A 23,633-nucleotide genomic window follows, 5' to 3' on the forward strand; every position below is an offset into this window, starting at 1 on the left:
GCTGTAGAGTAACTGTCCTCTGCAGTGACCGATATGCATGAAAGGGTTAATCTTACAATTCTACCTTTTTTTTCCCCCTCATAATAATAATAATAATAATAATAATAAATATTGGACCTTATTATTTTTTTCCAGTATCCCTAATCCTCTTCCATAGAGTAGATTTATTGAGTCATGAATTGGATTTACTTTTGGGTTAACCTACTAAAACCCAGGGAATGTCAGCAAAGTACAAGCTTTTTTTTTTTTTTTTTTTTTTTTTTTTTTTATTAAATAAGTGCTTATATTGTAAACATCATGATGCGACAGTTTTTTCAGATGCAGTTTTTAAAATTTTTATGGAATGTCCTTTGTGGTAGACTGTTTTCTTTTCTTTTTTTTTGTATAAAGTTGTGAAACTCTTGTCCACAAATGTGGACAGAAAACCCATAGCTGGGTCTTAGGAGGTTAAAGCTGTAAAATACTATATAAAACATTTTTGTAGGGTTTAACCTCTAGAGATTCAGGTCCTCTTTAGGAGACAAGAATTTCACAGCTTTACTTTAAAAAATGATGTTCAAAGCAAAGGACATTCAATAAATAAATACATAAAAACATAATCTGAAAAAAACTGTTGCATCATACTGTTTCCAATCAAGACGATTATGTATATAATGTAATATATGTATATAATGTTAAAAAAAATAAAAAACTTTCCTGGGTCTCAGGAGGTTGAGACAGAGTATCTGGATTATGATTATTAATACTACTGTGTGTATACATATAAATGTATTTATTTATAATTTTCATTGTCTTATTTCCGAGAAGTGTGGTTGGCTATATGTACAAGCTTGTTATTTTCATTATTATCAATTTACTTATTTATTTCCTTTCTTTATATTACACTTTTTTTGGTTTTTGCATGTGTGTGTTTCATGGACACGTCCACAATCATTTATATACGCAGATAAATGTGAGTGTGTGTAATAATGTAACAAAGATTCACAAATTACTTTTCTTTCTGCTTTCAGTGAGCAATATTGACACCCTTTTTTTTTTAAAAAGGAGAGCGAGAGAAAGACTGGTGTACTTTGTTCCAATGGTGTCTTGTGTAATATGTTATGAGACCGTTCTGAATAAAAATGTGAATTAAAAAAAACAAAACAAAACATTGTCTACAAATACTAGAATCAGCGTAAAGTTTTTGTCTTGTATATTGTTTGTACATACTAAAGCTACTTTTTATATATACATTAATTTTCATCTTGTGAGCTGCATTTTCCTATTAGCTGCTGGTACAAAAATACATTTCACTGTGCATTGTACTATATATAACTGCATGTGACAAACAAACTTAGTCTTTTTGTTGCAATAAATTATAGTCTTTTAAACAAAAATGAAGTCATTCATTTGATTTCTGAAATATATGTTAGGTGGCATCACTCAGATAGATAGATAGATAGATAGATAGATAGATAGATAGATAGATAGATAGATAGATAGATAGATAGATAGATAGATAGATAGATAGATAGATAGATAGATAGATAGATAGATAGATAGATAGAGTTGTTAGCCGTGGTTTTTATACAGTCAAACATAACACTGGTCAACAACAAATTTATTGTTTAAGTTTTTTGAGCTGATTTAGGATCATTTTGGTGTGCCGAATCCAAAAATCACATTAATTTTGCTCAATCAGGTCAACTTTCTGAACTATGCTACATATTGGCTTTTTAACATTTTTGCTTACATTTATGGGCATTTTCACATCATATGATACAAAATTCTTTCATATTTCTTGCAATAAACGAGTTCTGAAGATTTTACTTTTGCCAATTTATGATTAATGTTTTTTTTTTAATATTACAGGTGAATGAAATGGCTTTGACAAGAAGATCTTGTAAAAATAAGCCTGACGTATTCTGCTACATCTGCGGTGAATACACCATTGTACCTAACAGGAATCCTGTTAGAAAATGATTTTTTTTCTCTTAAAACCTATTTTGGGTGAGAACTATATAAAAAATCAACTGATAAAATCACAAAAATGTAATCAATTTTGTGAGAAGATCAAATTTTTCAAAATCAAAGTAGCAAAAAAAGCCTGACCTGATTGAGAAAAACATGTCATTTTTGGATTTAGTGGTGCAAAATGGTCCTAATTCAGTTGAAAAAACCTAGACAACTTGCAAAAAACATTTTTTTGTAACCCAGTGTAATAAAATAAAGAACAGACTACAAAATAAAAGACAGATTGTTCATAGTTCTCTGTTCTTATTCCTTGGAAGTGTATACCTTACAAAATCTTGTTCTGTGTGAATAAGTAGTCCAGTGAGACTCAAATCCTGTGAGAATCCATTTCACGTTTTATCTCCTGCTTCAGTTTCACTTTGTCAAAGCTGCTTTGAGAAAATACAGAGACTTGTGCACTGGGGCAATTCAGACGTTCAATGCTGACTGTGAAATTTAAGAAAATGACTTATCTGTTAAAGAATCGTACAGTCAGTGAGGTGCAGCTTTGGAGGGGAACAGCGCTGAAGCATCAAACAGCTGACCTCTGATCAGTCTCACCCATCACTGCTCCTTCAGTTTGTATGATAGAAGTCTATTAGAAATGACCTGCCCATTGTAGCAATAGAGGTTTTATACCAACGTGTAGGTCAGACACTGATTAAAAGACAATGAAGGAGAATGAAGCATGTCAAATATATATGAGTGCTGCAGTTTGACTTCCTGTTGTTGCATAAAAATACTCCCCAGTACTTTGCACTTCTTATCGTATGAACCCCACATTTTAGATTCAGATTCAGATCACTTTTAGTGCCATTCAGGCAAATTACATCAGAAATGCACTGCAGAATAAAATGACAATGCAGGGTCAGCAATAAAAACACACATGATGAACCCTTTCATGCATCATGGTCACTACAGTGGACAGTTACTCTACAGCTTTACTCTTGTATATTCATGGGTTTTGTTGTTTTAGTTCCATATCAACCAACACAGTGGACACTTATGCATCATCTCATGAACTGCAATTCATACCATTATTGTAACTTTGCTGTTCTTGATTGGTTCTTGAGTGGAAATCAATTGTTAATATTTATTTTTTGCATATTATCTCCATGAAGTAAGTAATAACTAGTATTAGAATATGTTAAAATGTGAGAAAACATCAGATTAGCTGCATTAAACATGGTTTCATTTCACTGTTTTCATATCACTTTATGATACTGGGTTTTAAATACATGTTTCTTTGCTTTAAGAATAAAATTAATGGTGTAGCTGAGTGGACATTTTTGTAACTCCATGAAAAACAGGTTGATTTAAAAAAAAAAAAAAAAAAAAAAAAAAAAAAATCAATCACATTGTTTTTTTTTTCATGCCTAAAGAGGAATAAAAACACTCAGGAAAAAAAATCTTGATTAAGGTTCTAATAATTCATGCATGAAAGGGTTAAAAACACCTGAGATGAAATCAGTTATAAAATACTAGTGCGGTACTGCAGTGAATTAAATAAATAAGTGAATAAGTACAAACCAAGAGAAGAAATAAGTAGTTATTACAGAAATAAAAAGTTACTGCACTTGTGAAGAGCAGTAGAGTATATATGTCTCATATTTACAGTCCTTTGTTTAAAAGACGGATGGCGGTGGGAAAGAAACTGTTCTTGAACCTAGTTTTTTATTGAATAATACAACTTGTTTCCAGCTTTGTTGGTCATTGTTTTAATGTTTATTATTTCACTCCTTCACATGCATGATTTGATCATTTATTTGTTCATTATTATTTTATTTATGTCCGTACTAGACCTAGAATCAATTTCATCACTACTGCTGCACTGTTTTCTTTAACCCTTTCATGCATAGTGGTCACCACAGTGGACAGCTGTTGTATTTTTTTTTTTTTTTTAATTTATTGGTTTATTTAATAGGGATCATGCATATTTATGAACATTGTTGCATAAAAAACACACATGTAAATATGCCAGAATTAGTAAAAATAACTACTTTTCATCTGCAGGCCCTAGGCAGGTGACAGAAACAAAACATAAAACAGCCAACATTAATACATCACTCATTCGCTATAAATTAAAAAAAAATTTAAAAATACACGTAATGATGACAACAGCATCATCAAAACAAGCAAACAAATAAACAAAAAACAAATAGACATAGTATGATCACAGGGGCATTAGCTGACACATTCACCTCTATACCTACATACAACTAAACAGAGACAGTGTATGAGTGATGAATAATTAGTTCAACTCCCAAAATATACCTGTGAGAGAATAAAGAGATATAAAAAAAAAAATTAGTAGCGCATAATTTTTGTGTCCTTTTGACTGTATTACATGCAGATTTTTGTATAAAAAATATAAAATTATTTTAAAAATGTGTTTTATCTGAAAACTGGCTTCTCTTTTATCTCAGTAAATATTTATTTTTAAAATAGACCCAAAATGTTTCCAGACTTGCTTCATAACATTAGTCTACATCTGGTTTGAATTTTTAGCCCCCATGTCCTGTTTTTAGGGACAAGAAGCACCTAAATAAACTTTTTTTTTTGCATATTATTTCCATACAGGTATGTTAAAATGTGAGAAAATCCCAGATTAGCAGCACTAAAAATGTTTCAGTATATCAGTAAATACATGTTTCTTCGATTCTAAAATTAAACACATCATTTCCAGCTGAGTGGACATTTTTGTAACTCCATGAAAAATAGGTTCATAAAAAATCCATTGCATTTTTTTTTTTTTTTTCATGCCTAAAGACGAATAAAAACACTCAGGAAAAAAATCTTGATCAAGGTTCTCATAATTCATGCATGAAAGGGTTAAAGGGGTCATATTTTGCTAAACCCACTTTTATTAGTCTTTGGTTCATTTATTTGTGTATTTGGACCCTAATAGTTTATAAAGTTTTAATTTGAACCCTCCAGGTGCCACAAAGCTATCTTTATATTCATTTTGGCAAAAATCGAGTGGATTTCTACAACCAGTTTTAATTCCGCCTCATTTTTTTATTCTTATTCTTATTCTTATTCTTATTCTTATTATTATTATTATTATTATTATTATTATTATTATTATTATTATTATTATTCAATAAGGAAGAGTACTACAAACAGTGTATACAACAAGAAAATAATACATTTGCCAGGGGGAAGGGTTATATAATTATTATAATAAAATGTTTAAATCAGAACAAATACTGATGGTTTTTATAGCCTTTTTGTTTCCAGATTTATCTAAAAGCTTTAAGTAAAGTTCAACATCTTTCAAGATGTAAATAATATTTGGTTTAGTGTTTCAGAACTTATATTTGTGAAGGAAAAATTTTGCAAGTAAGAGAAATAAATACATTATAAAAATTTTGGGGTATCTATAAAAACAAAATAGTACATTTTTCCACGTTAAAAATTTCATGATTTCTATAACCCGTTTTAATTCCTTCGTAATTTGTTGCATCTATAAGTAGTTACGTCACAACATTTGTACATGTAAGATCAAGACTTCTGATGAACATTCTCCAAATATGACATAGCGATTGTAGATCATACTGAAAGTATGTCCAAACTTCAAGCCGATTACCTAAAACGTTGAGTTGATGGATGTATTAACGAACACAAGTGGCTGAACAGGACAGAGCAGCATGGAGGGGGTGGGGCTTGAAGTGGCTCATTTGCATTTAAAGGGACAGCGCTCAAAACAACCTTTCTGGTGTCATTACTCAGAAATAGGGTTGAAGATGGACCTGTGGAGTTGAATTAATGAAGAATTCAGACCCAAACAGAGCATTTACAATTTATATAGACCACAGGGAAATGTTTCAAAATACATAATTCCATTTAAAAAAGCAAAATACTTTTTATTCATGTTCTGTTGTTTAAAAAAAAAAGACAAACCAAGAAGTGAAGGCACTGGAGATATACACAGCCAAATAAATGTACAGATAGTTTTGTTCTTTTCTGAAAAGAAAAGAAATATAGAAAAACAACACTGTAAAATGTCATATGAGCATGTGAATGTAAAACATGTAAATTATCTGTTACAAAATCAAATAAAAACTTGAATTAAAAAAACAAAACAAAGTATCACTCCTTTAAAGTGCATGTTTTCATCTATTTTCATTAATTTTGTCTCAGCTCTGAGAGGCAGCTATGAGTCACTGAATCTTTTTTAGTTTTATGTTTCTACACGATGTGTCACTTGATGGAGGGCTGGGATGGGTTTGCATATATTTATATTTGTCCTTCATTTCATTCAGTCAGTCAGAGATGTTTAGTCACGGTCTTGATCACGGTGAGGATAGAGCAGCCTGTTCACCATGATTATTTCACAAAGCTGCCAAATAACCTCTGTGCCTTTGAACTGAAATATCATCTGTCATATGAAGAAGTATTTTGATGTGTGGTAAAAAAAAATAAAAAATAAAAAATCATATAAAAGCATCTATTATAATCAGTTTAGCCCAACCAGTTAACTAGACACATACAGACAAATGTGGATATCAGGCACTGCTCTGTTTTAACTGTTTTAACCCATAAAGACCCAAACAACCACCAGCGACTCAATTCATCAACTGCTGTAAACTATTGAATACCTGTTGATCCACTAATCCTATCAATCCATGTAAATAACTGGTGTAAAATGTGGTTTGTCGTCTTTTCATGGTCATCAGATATGACCCATTTGGACGTTCAGAGGCTCTGTAGTTACCGTGGAAACACCGTCATCTTCTACAAAATTGATTCATCAGTAAAACCCGTGTACTTCAATAACCGACAGTTGTTGGAGACGCTTAGGCTACATTCAGACTGCAGGCAAATGTGGCCCAAATTATTTGTGACCTGTATCTGATCTGTTTAAGACAGTTTGAACAGCACTAATTTTATTTTTCTCAAATCTGACCCAGGATACTTTCATATGTGGTCCTAAATTGTACATACGAGGGCTGTTCAATAAGTTCATGCCCTCACCCAGAAATACTGGTTGTTATAATACAGGGTGTTACATTCTTTCGTGATGGGATAGTGATGCTTGAACATCGATGGACCAAGTGCATTGCTGTAAATGGAGATTATGTTGAAAAATAAAATATAAATTAGCAGTCTGTGTTGTTCTGTTCTGGGTGAGGCCATGAACTTATTGAAAGGCCCTCTTATAATGCATTGTACATATTATATATATTATTGTACATATTATATATATTTGTACTTATATATCTTTTATTCTGTTTACTTCTTCGTTCCATTGTTGGTTGTTTGTAGGATGTTCATCGGGATGGGTCAGTGTGTTTTTCTTGTACTGCTGCTGTAGTAACGAAACAATTTCCTGCAAAGGATCAATAAAGTATCTATCTATCTATCTATCTATCTATCTATCTATCTATCTATCTATCTATCTATCTATCTATCTATCTATCTATCTATCTATCTATCTATCTATCTATCTATCTATCTATCTATCTATCTATCTATCTATCTATCTATCTATCTATCTATCCATCCATCCATCCATCCATCCATCTAAATCCAATAAGTATCTGATATTTGGCAATGTGTCTTCAGTCTGAATGACCAGGTCGCATTTATCCGACCTTTACATCATTGAAATGCGACAAATGTCACAATTCTGCATCCCCAGAGTGTTACTTCCATAAACACAGTGCGTGCCTGCGTGGTCACGTATGACGTCAGGACCTCTTTTGCGCATGCGGGTCACCTCAGGGTCGTATTCAGTTCATACTCAAAACTGATAGAAGTCGAATTTAATGTGTAATATGAACAAACTGACAAAAAATCTGATTTCTCCAAAAAAATCTGAATTATGCATTAAGACCTGCTGTCTGAACATAGCCTAAGTGGCCTGGGTCAGATTTAAAAAATCAGATTTGTGCTGTTTAAACTGTCTTTAACAGATCGGATACAGGTCACATATGGGCAGAACAATCGGATTGGGGCCACATTTGCCTGCAGTCTGAACGTAGCCTGTCACATGTGGTCCTAAATCCAATACATATCTGATATCTTGCAATGCGACTTCAGTCTGAACGGCCAGGTGGCATTTATCCGACCTTTACATCATTGAAATGCGACAAACGCCACAATTCTGCATCCCGGGCAGAGGAGTGGTGGGAAAAACATATTCACTTCTGTAAACACAGTGCGTACCTATGTAGTTACATATTACGTCAGGACCTCTTTTGCGCATGCGGGTCACTTCAGGGTTGCATTTAGTTCATATTCAAAAGTCATAGAAGTCACATTTAATGTATAATATGAACGAGCATACAAAAAAATCTGATTTCCCAAAAAATCCAAATGGTGCATTAAGACCTGTTGTCTGAACGTAGCCTTATTTTTATGTTCAGTTAATGATATATTTTACTGGAAAAGTCACTTTTTCTTAAGTTTTCTCTGTTTTTTTTTTTTTTGTGTGTGTTTTTAATTAAAATTTTTATTTAGAACAGTTTCATAACATATTACACAGGACATCATAGGTACAAATTACACTGCTCTCTTTTTTTTTTTTTTTTTGAAAAAGAAAAAAAGGGTGTCAATATTGCTCACTGGAAGGAAGAAAAAAAAGGGGGTTATTTGTGAACCTTTGTTGCATGAATATTGTCATATAAACATAGATGTGGCAGTGCAAAACATAACAGAAAAGTACATTGTGAAAATCAGTGCTTTTCATGGTCATCCTACTTTGTAGAACAATAACATGAATAGTAATAAAGATTATATATGCAAACAAACATATTTACATTTACTTACACGCACTCACATTTATCTACATGTATAAATAATTGTGGACGTGTCCATGAAGTTTCCACTGTTTTTGATGTAAAAACCCTCACATGGAATATCAGCATGGTGATTAAAGTACATGATTAGTAAATTAAATAGGAATAGGAAAATACCGGATTTTCACTGAAAAAGTGCAAAATATAGAGAATAATTAGGAATGTAAAGATTACCGGTATTATGATAAACCGTGGTAAAATTGCAGAGTTAGTATTACTGTTTAATTCTAATTATCATGATAACCGTGTTTGATTATCGCACTTTTCCGGAGAAAATGCTTACGTAAAGATCTGCTTTTATGTCAAATATTTGAGTATAGTTTTAATTTATTGCAATTTTAATTGTATATACCTAATATTTGGAACCAATATTCACTTTTAAAGTCTTTGAAAATGTTCGTTAAGCATCTTTGTGTTATTTATGCAATAAATTATATACATTTTTCAAATCGGATTTGATTTTTTTTTGTGTTTTCTGGCCTTTTGTATTGATATAGTAGGTTAAAGTGAAAAAATAATTGACAGATGATATAGATGAAGTTGTGCTGAAAAAAAAAAAAGATACCAAACATGGGTATAGTAAACATTTCTGTATATAGTATATAAAGGCAAAATCAAAAGTACTGAAAAACAGCCAAAATAGGCTCAGACTGCTAAGGGTTAATACTTGAATGTTTCTGCCAAGAGAAAGTGCGTTGTATTAATTATTTTATTTGTTTTTTAAATACAACTTGGTTAAATTATTTCAGTGTGTGCATAAGTACTTTTTGAACATTTTGAGCACAATTTCAATAATCCCAGGATAATAATGATAACCGTGATAATTTTGGTCACAATAACCGTGATATGAAATTTTCATATCGTTACATCCCTAAGAATAATATAATCATAAATGGCGGTAAATCACTTGAGAAAGGTTAAATAGAATGAAAAATTGATTTGGGAGCAGCCACAGAAATAGCACTGGGTCTTTATGGGTTAATGTTCTTTATATTTGTTTCCAATCACCGTAGTAAAACTAACTTCATAGATTGCCGTGTTTATTGAATATAAGTGTGATTGATGCAGTGAGTGAATGCTGTGCAGTCGGATAGAGCCCTTGACTTGTGACTGGGCCGCTCTCCTGAATGAATCGTCTGTTTGTGTCGCTGGCTGCAGACGCCATCAGATGTTTGCATGGCAGTGAGATGCTTTTAGACACTTACAAACATAAGGATGTTTGTTGAGCGGTGAGATGCAGTGTGTGCGCCACATACATTATCAGATCCTGGGCTGGGAAAATCCCTGTTTTAGAAGCCGGTAGATGTGTGTTATTTCACCTTCATCACTTAAATCTGGAGAAATGATTTGATTTGCAATTTTTTTTTTTTTTTTTTTTATGCGTAAACGTATGAATGTCACGTTTTTAAAGGGGTTTAATTTCCTGAATGAAGTGAATAAAAATATTTGCAGTATTTGCACAGTAAAGAATAAACAACAAGGAAAACCATGTGTAAATATGAAAAAGGATGTATAAATTAACATATTTTAAAGCAGATTAATATTCTTTTTACCAGAAAAACTATCCTTTATACAGATGTGATTGTCTCATTTCAGACTGTGGGTAGAAACAGGAACGAGCTGTGCGTGAAATGAGCAACATGTGTTTTTCTGTCAGATGTACAGAAATACTAAATGAAGGTCATGTTCTGGTGTGGCCCCTCATTCAGGATATAAATATGTCCATGAGTCCATGAAACCGAGCTCACCTCTGGGAATATTGATGGAGTCTCAGTTATGTTAGGTTTATATGAACTGAGTGATGGGCTTTGATGATGTGGTTGATTGTGTGACCTTTCCTCTCCTTATTTTCTTGTGTTCTTGTTTCCTCTCTTCTCCTTCCATTTCTTCTCATTTACCTCTCCTCTTGTTTCCTGTCCTCTCTCTTTACATCTCCTTTTGTTACCCACCCTCTGGTTTCTTCTCCACTTTTTTTTTTTTTTAACTTTAAAATTATTATTTAGTGTTAGACAAACATTGTGACAGGGATAACAAAAAAATACAAGACAAAACATCTGGCATACTAATTCATAGACTTCAAGACAAGACAGAATAGTTCTCGGATAAAATATTCATAAATAATCACACACGCGCGCGCACACACACACACACACACACACACACACCTGTAAATATTGCACTCGTCTTTGTTTTGTTTGTCTATGGACTCTTCTCTTCTAGTTTCCTCTCATTTCTTCATGTTTCTTTTAGTTTTCTCTCCCCTCTTTTCCTCTCCTCATTTCTCTTTGTTTCCTTTCCTCTTCTCCTCTGCTTGTTTCTCCTCATTTCTCCTTTTCTCATTTCTCCTCTCCTCTCTTCTCCTCTTGTTTCTCCTCATTTCTCCTCTCCTCTTTCCTTTCATCATTTCTCCTCTTTCCTTTCCTTATTTCTCCTCTCTTCATTTCTCCTCTCCTCATTTTTCCTCTCCTCGTTTCTCCTCTCTTCTCATTTCTCCTCTCCTCATTTCTCCTCTTTCCTTTCCTTTCCTTTCCTTTCCTAATTTGTCGTCTCCTCGTTTCTCCTCTCCTCTCGTTTCTCCTCCCCTCGTTTCTCCTCTTTCCTTTCCTCTTCTCTCCTCATTTCTCCTCTCCTCTCCTCATTTCTCCTCCCCTCTCCTCTCCTTGTTTCTCCTCTTTCCTTTCCTCTTCTCTTCTCATTTCTCCTCTCCTCTCCTCTCCTCTCCTCATTTCTCCCCTCCTTCCTCTCCTCTTTTAGCTACAGAAGCAGGTCTGACCTCATCAAAGCTCTGGTGTTGCTGTGAGGGAAGTGTTTATGACTTTACAGGGTTTTTCATACATACCAAACCCTGTGTCCTCTGCACCTGTTGTGTGTTTGTCTTTGTGTAAACCCTGTGCATGTGTTCATGATCCAGTGTGTACACGTGTTTAATGCCAGTGCAGGTGCAGGCTGTTCACAGCATCGAACCACTGACACTCCAAGGTTCAAGGAAAGACTCAACATACCAAATGGTTGTTTAGCACTTGTTGGATTCCTGTTAAGTCAAAGGACTGTTTATTTAAGGACTCTAGTCAGTGATGTGACAGATACACACATCATTAAATATATATAATAATATATATATTAAAGATATAATAGTAAACAGTATCATGGGGTCATGGGAGTTGTTTTCACCACCGCTGTGGATGAAAAACCAGTGACATTGAAATTCCATGTAAAGACAAGGTAGTGGTTTTATTCATGTTATATATTTAATGAAATAGCATCCAGCAGTTTTAAAAGTGAACATCTACTAACTGAACAAGAAAAGCACTCGGAGAGCGCAGACCTCTGTGAAGGCAGATCAGCCCCCCTCCCCCCTTCACCACCAAAATGTAATCATTTGTTCCTTGTGCCAGTACCAACATTTCTTGAAAATTTCATCAAAATCCTTCCATAACTTTTTGAGTTATCTTGATAACAGACAGACAAACAAAAAAAAATCTGCCCCCCCCCCCCCCATCACCACCAAAATGTCATCATTTGTTCCTTGTGCCAGTATCGACACTTCCTAAAAATTTCCTGAAAATCTGTCCATAACTTTTTGAGTTATCTTGCTAAATGCCAAACTCAGATGAAAACATAACCTCCACCGTTCCTTGGCAGAGGTAATAATTTTTACAAAAAAGACAATGCTATTATAAAGAAAAAGAAAAATCATTTTCTATTTAGAAGTTAGCCTGCAGAGACTGATCTCAGTAAATGGTGTTGTATGTCATGCCAGTTCTTATGGCATTTAGCGCGCTATATGTATGGATTTTTCGATTATTTGCGTGTTATTCAACGCCATTCGATTGCGTGTCAATTTACGCCAACATCACCAGTTCACATAACCCTAACCATAACCCTCAGTGCATGGTATTTTGGTATTTGACGCATCACTTCAGGTTGAACAGGGGGCTAGTAACGGCCTGAATATACACATGGAAAGCTTATAGTGCATACAGATAGCATGCCAATTAAAAGAGCCATGTAAATTTATGCAAGTCATGATATCATGTTGGGCTGCAATAGTTAGTCTGCCAAAATTTTTTTTAGCTCTATTAACATTTTTGAATGTGGAAAAATTGTCTAAACCACTTGACTTGGACAAAACTTTTTTGAGCTTTGACATTTTCCAATTTTCATACCACACGTTTTCAGTCACATCATAAATGTCGCTACAAGAACCATTTTTTCTTTGATACTCACAGAAACATGTCATGAGTCTTACATTTCACAACCTAATATCCATTCATTTTCTATACTGGTGAGGGTCGAGGGGATGGACATGTTACCAGTTCACTGCAGGGGTGATATACGCAGACATGTATGGGTGACTTAGAGTGACTATTTTTCCCATTAGTGCATGTCTTTGGATGGTGAGAGGAAGCTGGAGCACTGTGAGAAAACCCATGCAGACACTGGGAGAACATCCAAACTCCTCCACACAGGCTGGAACTAGAACTGGAACTGAACCCAGGACCTTCTTGCTGTGAGGCAATAGTGCTAAACTCTGCCACCCAAGTACCTGATATTTTATATGAAAACAGAGATTTGGTACGTCCCCATGTCCACTGTGGAAGACATTGGGAAAAAGTATTGTATACTCTAAGGTAAAATGTACTGCATGTTAACAAATTCCCACAAACTATTACTTAACCCATAAAAACCCAGTTCTACTTTTGAGGCAATTTCAAAATAGTTTTTTTTCTCTATATTTAAGTTTTCTTAAGTGATTTATCACCATTTGTTCGAATATAATGCCCTGTGTTTTGCATTTTTAAATGAAAACCAGGTGTTTTTCTGTATTTAATTTAGTGATCATGTAGATGTTCATTGAAGCTCAAATTAAAGTTGAGGGTTATTATATAAAAAAACAGAAAAAACTGAGGAAAATGTGACTTTTCAGCAGAATATCATCATTAACTGAACATAAACCAAGTGTGTCCATCCACTGTCCTTGATCCAACTCCATGGGATTTACTGGTGAATCAATGTTATAGAAGATGACAATGTTTCTATGGTAACTACAGTACTGGTAACTACTACTTTTGGTTCATTTCACTAAGTTATGCAAAAAGGACTATTCAGGTGCAAGTTAGTTATTACATTTATGCTGGATTTTAAAAGCAGTAACTTGGTCTTTGGAGTATTTATGACCCATTTGGACGTTCAGAGGCTCCGTAGTTACCGTGGAAACACCATCATCTTCTACAACATTGATTCATCAGTAAAACCCATGGAGTTGGATTAATGACAGTGGATGGAGACACTGAGTTTATGTTCAAGTAATGATATATTTTGCTGAAAGTCACTTTTTCTTCAGTTTTTTCTGCTTCTGATATAATAAAACACAACCTTAATCTGAGCTTTCATGAGTATCTACATGATCTGAGTATTAAATACAGGAAAATACATGATTTTCACTGGAAAAAAACACAAAATACAGAAGATAATGTTGTAATAAATGATGATAAAACCCATTTTATTTGGGAACTACCACAGAAGAAGCACTGGGTCTTTATGAGTTAAATAAAGCTGCATAAATCACGTCCCCAAAAGGCAAAAATGTATTGCTGGGTCTCCAGAGGATACAAGCGGCCCACACTAATCAGTAGCTACTTATACAATGAAAGCTTCCCAAACATAAAATTTGACAAAAGACCCACAAATAGCTCAACTTGGGTTTTTAAAAAATGAGCTCCTCTAAATTAGGCTTTTACTCACCCACAGGCACTAGTCCTGTGGGTGTATTGCATAAATAGAAACCACAACACAAGTTTGACTTTCTTGCATTGTTGTTTTCTGCACTTTATCTCTTGGATCGTTTTCAGGCTGCAGCTTCAGCCAAAGCGCTGCCTGTCTATGAAGTGACTAATCCTGACTGGCTGTGTGACGGGCGTATCTGCAGAGAGAGCACTGCTGCTTTACTCCGAGAGAAATATTTAATTACACAAGAAAGCTTGAAGGGGTCCTCATTAACAGAGACGCGAGGGTTTGTTTTACAGGATTACCTCATTTGCATTATTTTAATTACAGCGCAGACCCACAAAGCCACCTGGTTTGGGAAGATAAAGGGGAGAAGGGGAGAAAGTGTCCTGATTAGTCCAGGATTCAGGGTTTGTGAATACATTGAATGAGATCTGGGCTGAGATGCAGTGAGACAGAATGACTCTGGGGTTCACATCTGGCGTCAGAACACAAAATGACAGAGCAAGAGATTTTTTTGTCTGGCATGTAAACAGGAAAAACTAGGCTGGGGATCTAATAATACCTGTTACCTGGGGAAGTGGTGAGCTGAGACTAGATTTGAAGCCGGTTTCTATGAGGTTACATTTTTTTTTTGTCAGAGAAAGTATCTTCCTGTGGGAGGTAGACAATGTACAATTGGATTTTCTCTTTCTGTGTAAATAAAGCTAAAGCCAAAAGCAACTGACTGAGCTTGACAGCACCCCTCTGCAATAATCAGTAAACACAAGGAGTGATGGTGACACTGAGAGGCTTGTTAGACTTTTACAGAGACGCTCTACCTGGAAAAACAAGGGCCTTACATAACATGGGAGGTATAGTATACAAGTAGAAATGACGGGTGGAAGTGAACACTGTGTATCCAATAAAGAAGTCACTAAAACAGTCAAAAGTATCGACTGATCTAGAGCTGCAACCGATTGATCGACTCAAAGTGATCCAAAAAATCATTTAACCACAATTCTCCTGGATCAAAGCTTTGTTTCCTTCGTTTCTCTGCTGTTAAACATTGGTTCCACTGTTGTGTGTCACATGGACGCTTATTGTGACGCACAAAGAAGCTTCAATTCAGGAAAACTGCAATAGAATATTTCCCTTCAATGAATTCGAGTCGATTAATCGAATCAGGAATTTTTGCATTCGCTTCAAGCACCTAATCGATTAATCGGTTGCAGCTCTAGACTGATCTAAAATGTTTAATAAGTTTTGAATCACCAATCCTATTGATACATTGACGAAGAAATTAGAATATTGCAATGTCCAGTATTCCCATTTTAAACATGACATGACATATGACCACCTGCTGTGAGCATGTCAAGCTTGTTGTTTCCTTCACTGTCCACAAATTGATGAGTCAGAGACTTTCTGTCTATCTTCTCTTTAAGGAATACTTCACTGTCCTTTTAACTGTTTAAGGAAAAATGTGTGCGCAGGAGGAGTTGAGACGTAGCCAATCAATTCATAGTAAACCTAACATGAGAAAAGACTAAATTTATATAAGCTTTGAGAATTCTTCTGTTTATCAGACAGGGGGCAAAGGCTTTGGACGATTGCGGTCTTGTTGTAAAAAATATATCTACTTAACCCCAATTCAGTGACTTTTTGTGTTCTTGCTGCAAAATTGTGTCCAGAGTGCTAGAAACTTCCATGACAACATTTAACCCTATATTGCCAAACGTATCATATTTGATACAAGAGTTTTAAAGCCCTCTACATGATCAGTGTGATATATATAGGGTGTATCAAAAAAAAGTAGACTGTCCAAAAAGTGCCCACCAAATTTACAAGTGAATGTTTTCATGAAAGGTCTTTGTTTGCCTATGTTGATATGGACGTCCTGCATCTGTCCATACCAAAATTTATTACATAACTGCATGCATGACTTCACACGGGCCCTTTTTAAGAGGGGGTTAAAAAAAATTTTTCCTCCAAAAAATTAAAGGGTTAAAATTGGTTGAAAAGCCTTAAACTGTGGTGCAATGCGTGATTCTTTGGTTTTCTCTGCTGCGGTACCCGGATTAACCCTTTGTTTCTTGTCAGGTAAACTTGAGCAATGGGTATGAATTGGAATGTGTTTGAAAGTAACACCATGGTTAGCAAGTAATGACTACCCAACTGCATCCCAAAGAAGGTTAATTAGGTGCACATTACGAGGAGTAAGTCACTTACTTACCCTGTTTTTGTCCACCTAGTCCTCGACATGACCTCCATCTCTTTGGATGCACACTTGCGCTCTCCTTATCATGTCCTGCACTGCTCGCCTGATCATTCCTCTGTCTCGCCGCAGGATGTCCACTTCGGCTCTGATGCGCTGTTCAATGTTCGTTCTCTCTGTGCAATGCCACGTTTTCATCTTCGGCAGAATGGTCAACTGGCACGTGCTTGGTGGGCACAAGATGGTGCTCCCCCACACCGGAGAAGAACGGTAACGGATTGGCTTACAGAGCTTTTTGGTGACCGTGTCATTGCCTTGAACCGCCCAGTGGAATGGCCCCCCAGGTCTCCTGACCTGACGCCCCTTGACTTTTTCCTCTGGGGACATTTGAAATCCAAAGTGTATGAGACACCACCACGTGACCTTGATGACATTGAACAGCGCATCAGAGCCGAAGTGGACATCCTGCGGCGAGACAGAGGAATGATCAGGCGAGCAGTGCAGGACATGATAAGGAGAGCGCAAGTGTGCATCCAAAGAGATGGAGGTCATGTCGAGGACTAGGTGGACAAAAACAGGGTAAGTAAGTGACTTACTCCTCGTAATGTGCACCTAATTAACCTTCTTTGGGATGCAGTTGGGTAGTCATTACTTGCTAACCATGGTGTTACTTTCAAACACATTCCAATTCATACCCATTGCTCAAGTTTACCTGACAAGAAACAAAGGGTTAATCCGGGTACCGCAGCAGAGAAAACCAAAGAATCACGCATTGCACCACAGTTTAAGGCTTTTCAACCAATTTTAACCCTTTAAATTTTTGGAGGAAAAATTTTTTTTTACCCCCTCTTAAAAAGGGCCCGTGTGAAGTCATGCATGCCGTTATGTAATAAATTTTGGTATGGACAGATGCAGGACGTCCATATCAACATAGGCAAACAAAGACCTTTCATAAAAACATTCACTTGTAAATTTGGTGGGCACTTTTTGGACAGTCTACTTTTTTTTGATACACCCTGTGTGTGTATATATATATATATATATATATATACACACACACACATATATATATATATATACACACACACATACATATATATATATATATATATATATATATATATATATATATATATATATATATATATATATATATAATTGTTTTTTTTTAAAAACTTGATGTATACAATTAGATATATGCAATACACGGACAATTCACCAGGGGGAGGAATTTTTCTGGGTTTTATTTTTGTGTTGTTCCGGTCATGTGATTGCTTTATTTATTTATTTTTTTAACTTTATTTACATAATGCCATATACAAAATTGATCAACAGCAGTCAACAACTGTAATAAACAATAACATGTAATGCATAACACTCGAGGCAAGGCAGGAAGAAAGTAAATTATATAAATACATAAATAGGTAAGTAAATTAAGTAAATAAATCAAATAAGTTAAAGAATAAACAAGAAAAGAAGAGGTAATCATAGTTAAAAAAAACAACACTAAAATAAATAAAAATTATAGTTTAAATTCGGAACATAAGGCTTTAGTTTTCACAGGTTTAGAGGTTGTGCAAAATTTAAGTGTCCAAGTAGGATTTTAAGTAGGATTTAAACACCACAAAGTTGGGTTTCTGACTGGCAAATTTGCTAGCATGTATAGGAAATTTTGCTATAACGAAATTTGATTCAAGGGGGGAGGAATTCGTTCACCAGAGGCCTTTCCAGTGAGACTACAAGATTGTCGTTAATGAGGAAGGAGGGAGAACTTTGTCAATTTTGAAAAGGAATTACTAATTTGTTAGACAGGTTTGTGTTATCTTACGTTTTTGTTTGTTCAAAAATAATATTTGAGCATTGAGACCCAATGTATCAAATATGACACAAAACTGAAACTCATACATGGAAATTGATATGTTTTTAGTTTTTCAGAAGGACCAATAAAGGCTCTGGTTTCAAAGAACTGGAATTTTCTGTCAATGATTTAATGGTTCAGGCTTTACAGGGTTAAATAATTCAGGTAAAATCTAGTTTCTCAGCTTTTCACCAGCATCAGATCTGATGCATTTGATGAACATGAAACACTGTCATCTTCTGCAACACTGATTCGCCAGTAAAACATACAAAGCCGCTTGTTTTTTATGTTCAGTTACTAACATACAGTACTGTGCAGAAGTTTTATTTCACCTTTATCTTTGCTATTTTTCCAGGGTTGAAATAAATATACATATTCACTTCTCTTGCTCTTTTCTTCTGGTACAGCAAAAAAATCCAGGAAATATGTGCACAACATTAAAAGACACACAAAAAACCGGAAATAAATGGCTTCTAAAGGTTAAAGCCACTAGTTAGTGTGACCTCTGACCCCATGACAAGAAGCAGCACAAACATTTAGAAACATCTGACATGTGTTGAATGAAATCTGGTATAAAACATCAGAAAATGAATGCAATAAATGTTATATTATTTGACCAAAAGGGTTAAAGACATGTTAAGTGCAAAGGGAGGTCACACTAAATACTATCTTTTTGATTTATAGAAGCAGTTTTTTCCTTGAAACAGTTGTTTTTACCACTGTACATACTTCATATATATCAGATTGGATCTAAATACAGAGACTGAAAATGCATGTGTGGACATTAGAACTTGACTAAACTAACCAATCTAATGTTGAACTCTGACTTTTCCCAGTTTTCTCTGTTCTGATATAATAACCTTTGAATTTACTCTGAGATTTTCTGAACATCTACATAATCATTAAATTAATTATAGAAGAATATTTGATTTTAGTTTTATAATAATATTATAACAAATAGTGGTAATTCACTTAGGAAAGGTCAAATGTGCAGAAAAATCCATTTTGAAGTTGCCAAGAAAAGAGTTCTTGGTTTTTAAGGGTTAAAAATATACGCACAAGAAAAAGATGGTGCTTACAGAGAGTTAGAAACGATTTTTTTTCCTGTTGCCTTATGGGTATTGTCCTTTTTAACATCAACTCTTGCCTTCTCCTGTGTACAGAAGCAACCACAGTACACTCCACTTCACAATCAAAACATTTACTCAGATTTTTTTTCTCTGTACATCTTGCAAACCCTTCAGACTGGTTTCTCACAGCTTTTCATTCATGCAACAGTGGAATAAACATCCCTTTTGATGAAGAGACTGGTAATTTTCATGTTAAAACAGATTAACAATAAAAATTTACACAAAGACAGCAAATATATACAACAAAGACAGTAAAATTTCATCTGTGTTCTGCATTTAGGTCATGAAATGCATCTATTAACCCATAAAGCTGCTTTTGTGGCAGTTCCCAAATAAATTTTCCTCTAGATTTAATCCATCTTAAATGACATCACCATTTATTTTAATATTATCCTCTGTATTTTGCATTTTTTTCAGAGAAAGTCAAGTATTTTCCTATATTTAATTCAGTGATCATGTAAATATTCATAAAATCTCAGATTAAAGTTGAGGGCTGCTATGTTAAAAAACTAAGAAAACTGACAAAAAGTGAGTTTTTAAGCAAAGATATCATAAACTGAACACAAAAATAAGCATTTACAAGCACGGTCATTTATCAAACTCTATGGGTTTTACCGGTTAATCAATGTTGTAGAAGATGACGGTGTTTCCACAGTAACTACGGAGGCTCTGAATGTCCAAATGGGTCATATCTGATGACCATGAAAAGATGAATAACAGCATTTTACACCAATTTTTTTTTTTTTTTTTGCATGTTTTGACAGGATTAGTGGATCAGAAGTTATTAAACAGTTTAGATCAGTAGATGCTTTTGGTCGCCAGCCACTGTTTGGGTTTTTATGGGTTAACATGGAAACCAACCTGGTTACTGGTACTGACCAGAGCAAAGAGGTTGCATGACACTGGTTATGATGTGTCGCATGCGTGTCCTCACCGCAGTCCTTTGCCTTTCCTTTCCCCAGCTGGTTCTAGGTCAGCCTCAAACCACTTGGAGGAAATGTTCTGGCAGTGCTGCCCCTTATGTTCCTCTTTGATTTATACAACAAAATCACCACGTTCAGGCAAATCATCACTCATTGTTTCCTGATGTCTAAAAGGAGGCAGAATAGCAACAAGATCGTCAAGAAATAAACAGATGAAACTGATTTTTTTTTTTATGACAGTTCATTAAATGGCCATTAAGATGCAGATGTTAACCCTGTAATGCCAGACGTATCATATTTGGTACATGACTTTTGAAACCCTCTACATGATCAGTGTGATATTTTTTTACTTAAAAAACTTGATGTATACAACTAGATACATATAATACACAGATAATCCACCAAGGGGGAGGAATTCATTCACCAGAGGCAACTACAAGACTGTCATTAATGAGGAAGGAGGCAGAACTTTGCCAATTTTGAAAAGGAATCACCAATTTCTCAGACATGATTGCATTATATTATGTTTTTGTTTGTTCAAAAATAATAATATTTGAGCATTAAGACCTGATATATCAAATATGATACAAAATTGAAAAGCATACATGGAAATTTGTATTTGAAAAAAATTTTTTTGGTTGTTAAGAGGGACCAATAAAGGCTCCAGTTTCAAAGAACTGGAATTTTCTGTCAATAATTTAATGGTTCAGGCTTTATAGGGTTAATAAATGATCAGTGAGAGGACAGAAGTGTAAATATAAATCTGATATAGATATGAATGTAGACCATTCTCGTGTATTTTGGTTTTGTCCTAAAATCATATATTTTTGGGAGAATGTTCACCAGGTAATTACTAAAATTCTGGGCAATAATATACCCTAGTCAAGTGTTCTATTGTATCTGGGTAATACGTCAGGCAATGTTGTATTAAAAGACGACAGATATTGCAAGAAAACAATCACAAGAAAATGGTACAAAGCAGATCCACCAACACAGCATGACTGGCAAAATATTGTGAGCGAGATATGTGTACACTGCCAAAATCAAATCTTATCAAGTGTATTTTTCTCATTTCTAGTCAAAATATCTCATCACACTTAAAATAAGACATAATCACCAAAGAGTAACTTCTCAGCAAAATATAAGAACTTATTTTTAGACAACAGATTTTGAAAATCTTATTTCAAGAAATCTTACAAAGATAATTTTCTCTTGTTCCATTGGCAGATTTTTTTGCTTAATTCAAGATTTTTTTTTTTTTTTTGCTTAATTCTAGCAAAAAACAATCTGCCAATGGAACAAGCGAAAATTATCTTGGTAAGATTTCTTGAAATAAGATTTTCAAGATCTATTGTCTGAAAATAAGTTCTTATATCTCACTGAAAAGTTACTCTTTAGGTGATTATCTCTTATTTTAAGTGTGATGAGATATTTTGACTAGAAATGAGAAAAATACACTTGGTAAGATTTGGATTTTTGCAGTGTAATGGAACTGTTGGCCCATAAGATAAGGACTCAAGAAGAACAATGTCGAGGAAAGTGGGAGAAGTGGTCTGTTTATACAACGACAGGATAAGGATGATCTTATTGATAACAACACTGGAGCGAACTCTCAAGACACTGCAATCCACTGTCTTCTTTTTCTTTTGAGGTTTGTATTTCTTTATTTTCCTTTTCATCTTCGTTCTGTATGTCCATATCTGCAACATGTTCTTTAAAAGGAAACAATAAAAAAAATAAAAAAATAAAAAGGAAGTGTTAAAAAAAATAAATAAATCTAACAGCACACCTATTACATAAGCCTGATGTCCAAATATAGAGCAGTGATCATGAGTGACTAACCTGATTTTCTGTCCTGAACTCCGTGGCACTGTGGTTATCACCCCGTGGTAACAGAAATAATTTTAGAAGTAAACAACTTCCCAGTTCCCAGCTGACTTGAACTCACTTGATTCAGCTCCACAGTCTCCGGGCAGCCGGCCATCTACAGACAGGAAACGCTCCGGGGACAAACTAGCAAGACCCAGTTCTTCTTAATGCATGACAGACCCCTTCACATGGCCGCGAAAGAAGGACAAAAGCAAATAAAAGAGAGGAATGCATCCAAAAGGCAGCGACGATTACAGTCACTGAGATGCAGCTGTATGCAACATTCACTGACCTTTGTGAACTATTTGACCTTCAAAATGTTTTTGCAATACCCGTTAAAATAATATTATTATTAAATCTTGAACTCCTAAAAACAGGGACGTTGTGTACAAATTAGTAAAAAAGATCTTTACAGCTTTAATTGGACATTTATTTAGGGATTTAAATATCTACGCATGTTTGTCAGTATTGGTTATTTCCACTGATCAGCTGTTATATTCTTTCCACTGACAGGCAAAGTGGTATTAATGTTGATTATCTCATTCCAATGGGACCTGTCAGTGGGTGGAGATATTAACCCTGGAAAGCCTGAACCATTAAATCATTGACAGAAAATTCCAGTTCATTGAAACCGGTGCCTTTATTGGTCCCTCTTAACAACCAAAAAAATTTGATTTTCAAATATCAATTTCCATGTATGGTTTTCAATTTTGCATCATATTTGATACATCAGGTCTTAATGCACAAATATTATTTTCCAACAAACAAAAACATAATATAACACAAACATGTACAGGGTGGGGAAGCAACATTTACAATGAACATTTAGTTGTTTTTTCTCAGCAGGCACTACGTCAATTGTTTTGAAACCAAACATATATTGATGTCATAATCATACCTAACACTATTATCCATACCTTTTCAGAAACTTTTGACCATATGAGTAATCAGGAAAGCAAACGTCAAAGAGTGTGTGATTTGCTGAATGCACTCGTCACACCAAAGGAGATTTCAAAAATAGTTGGAGTGTCCATAAAGACTGTTTATAATGTAAAGAAGAGAATGACTATGAGCAAAACTATTTCGAGAAAGTCTGGAAGATACTATTAAAGAAGAATGGGAGAAGTTGTCACCCGA

General features: G+C 34.7%; 1 long non-coding RNA gene across 1 annotated transcript; it reads left to right on the top strand.

Moving 5' to 3' along the window:
* The first annotated feature begins 651 nt into the window (after window positions 1-651).
* On the top strand, window positions 652-22,233 carry LOC115418281 (uncharacterized). Its single transcript, XR_003935281.1, has 3 exons — window positions 652-664; window positions 1,894-1,899; window positions 22,135-22,233. It is a non-coding gene; the product is annotated as an uncharacterized LOC115418281 (long non-coding RNA).
* Window positions 22,234-23,633: the final 1,400 nt, after the last annotated feature.

This window comes from Sphaeramia orbicularis, chromosome 4 (genome assembly GCF_902148855.1).
Source record: "Sphaeramia orbicularis chromosome 4, fSphaOr1.1, whole genome shotgun sequence".
Classification (NCBI taxonomy): Eukaryota; Metazoa; Chordata; class Actinopteri; order Kurtiformes; family Apogonidae; genus Sphaeramia; species Sphaeramia orbicularis.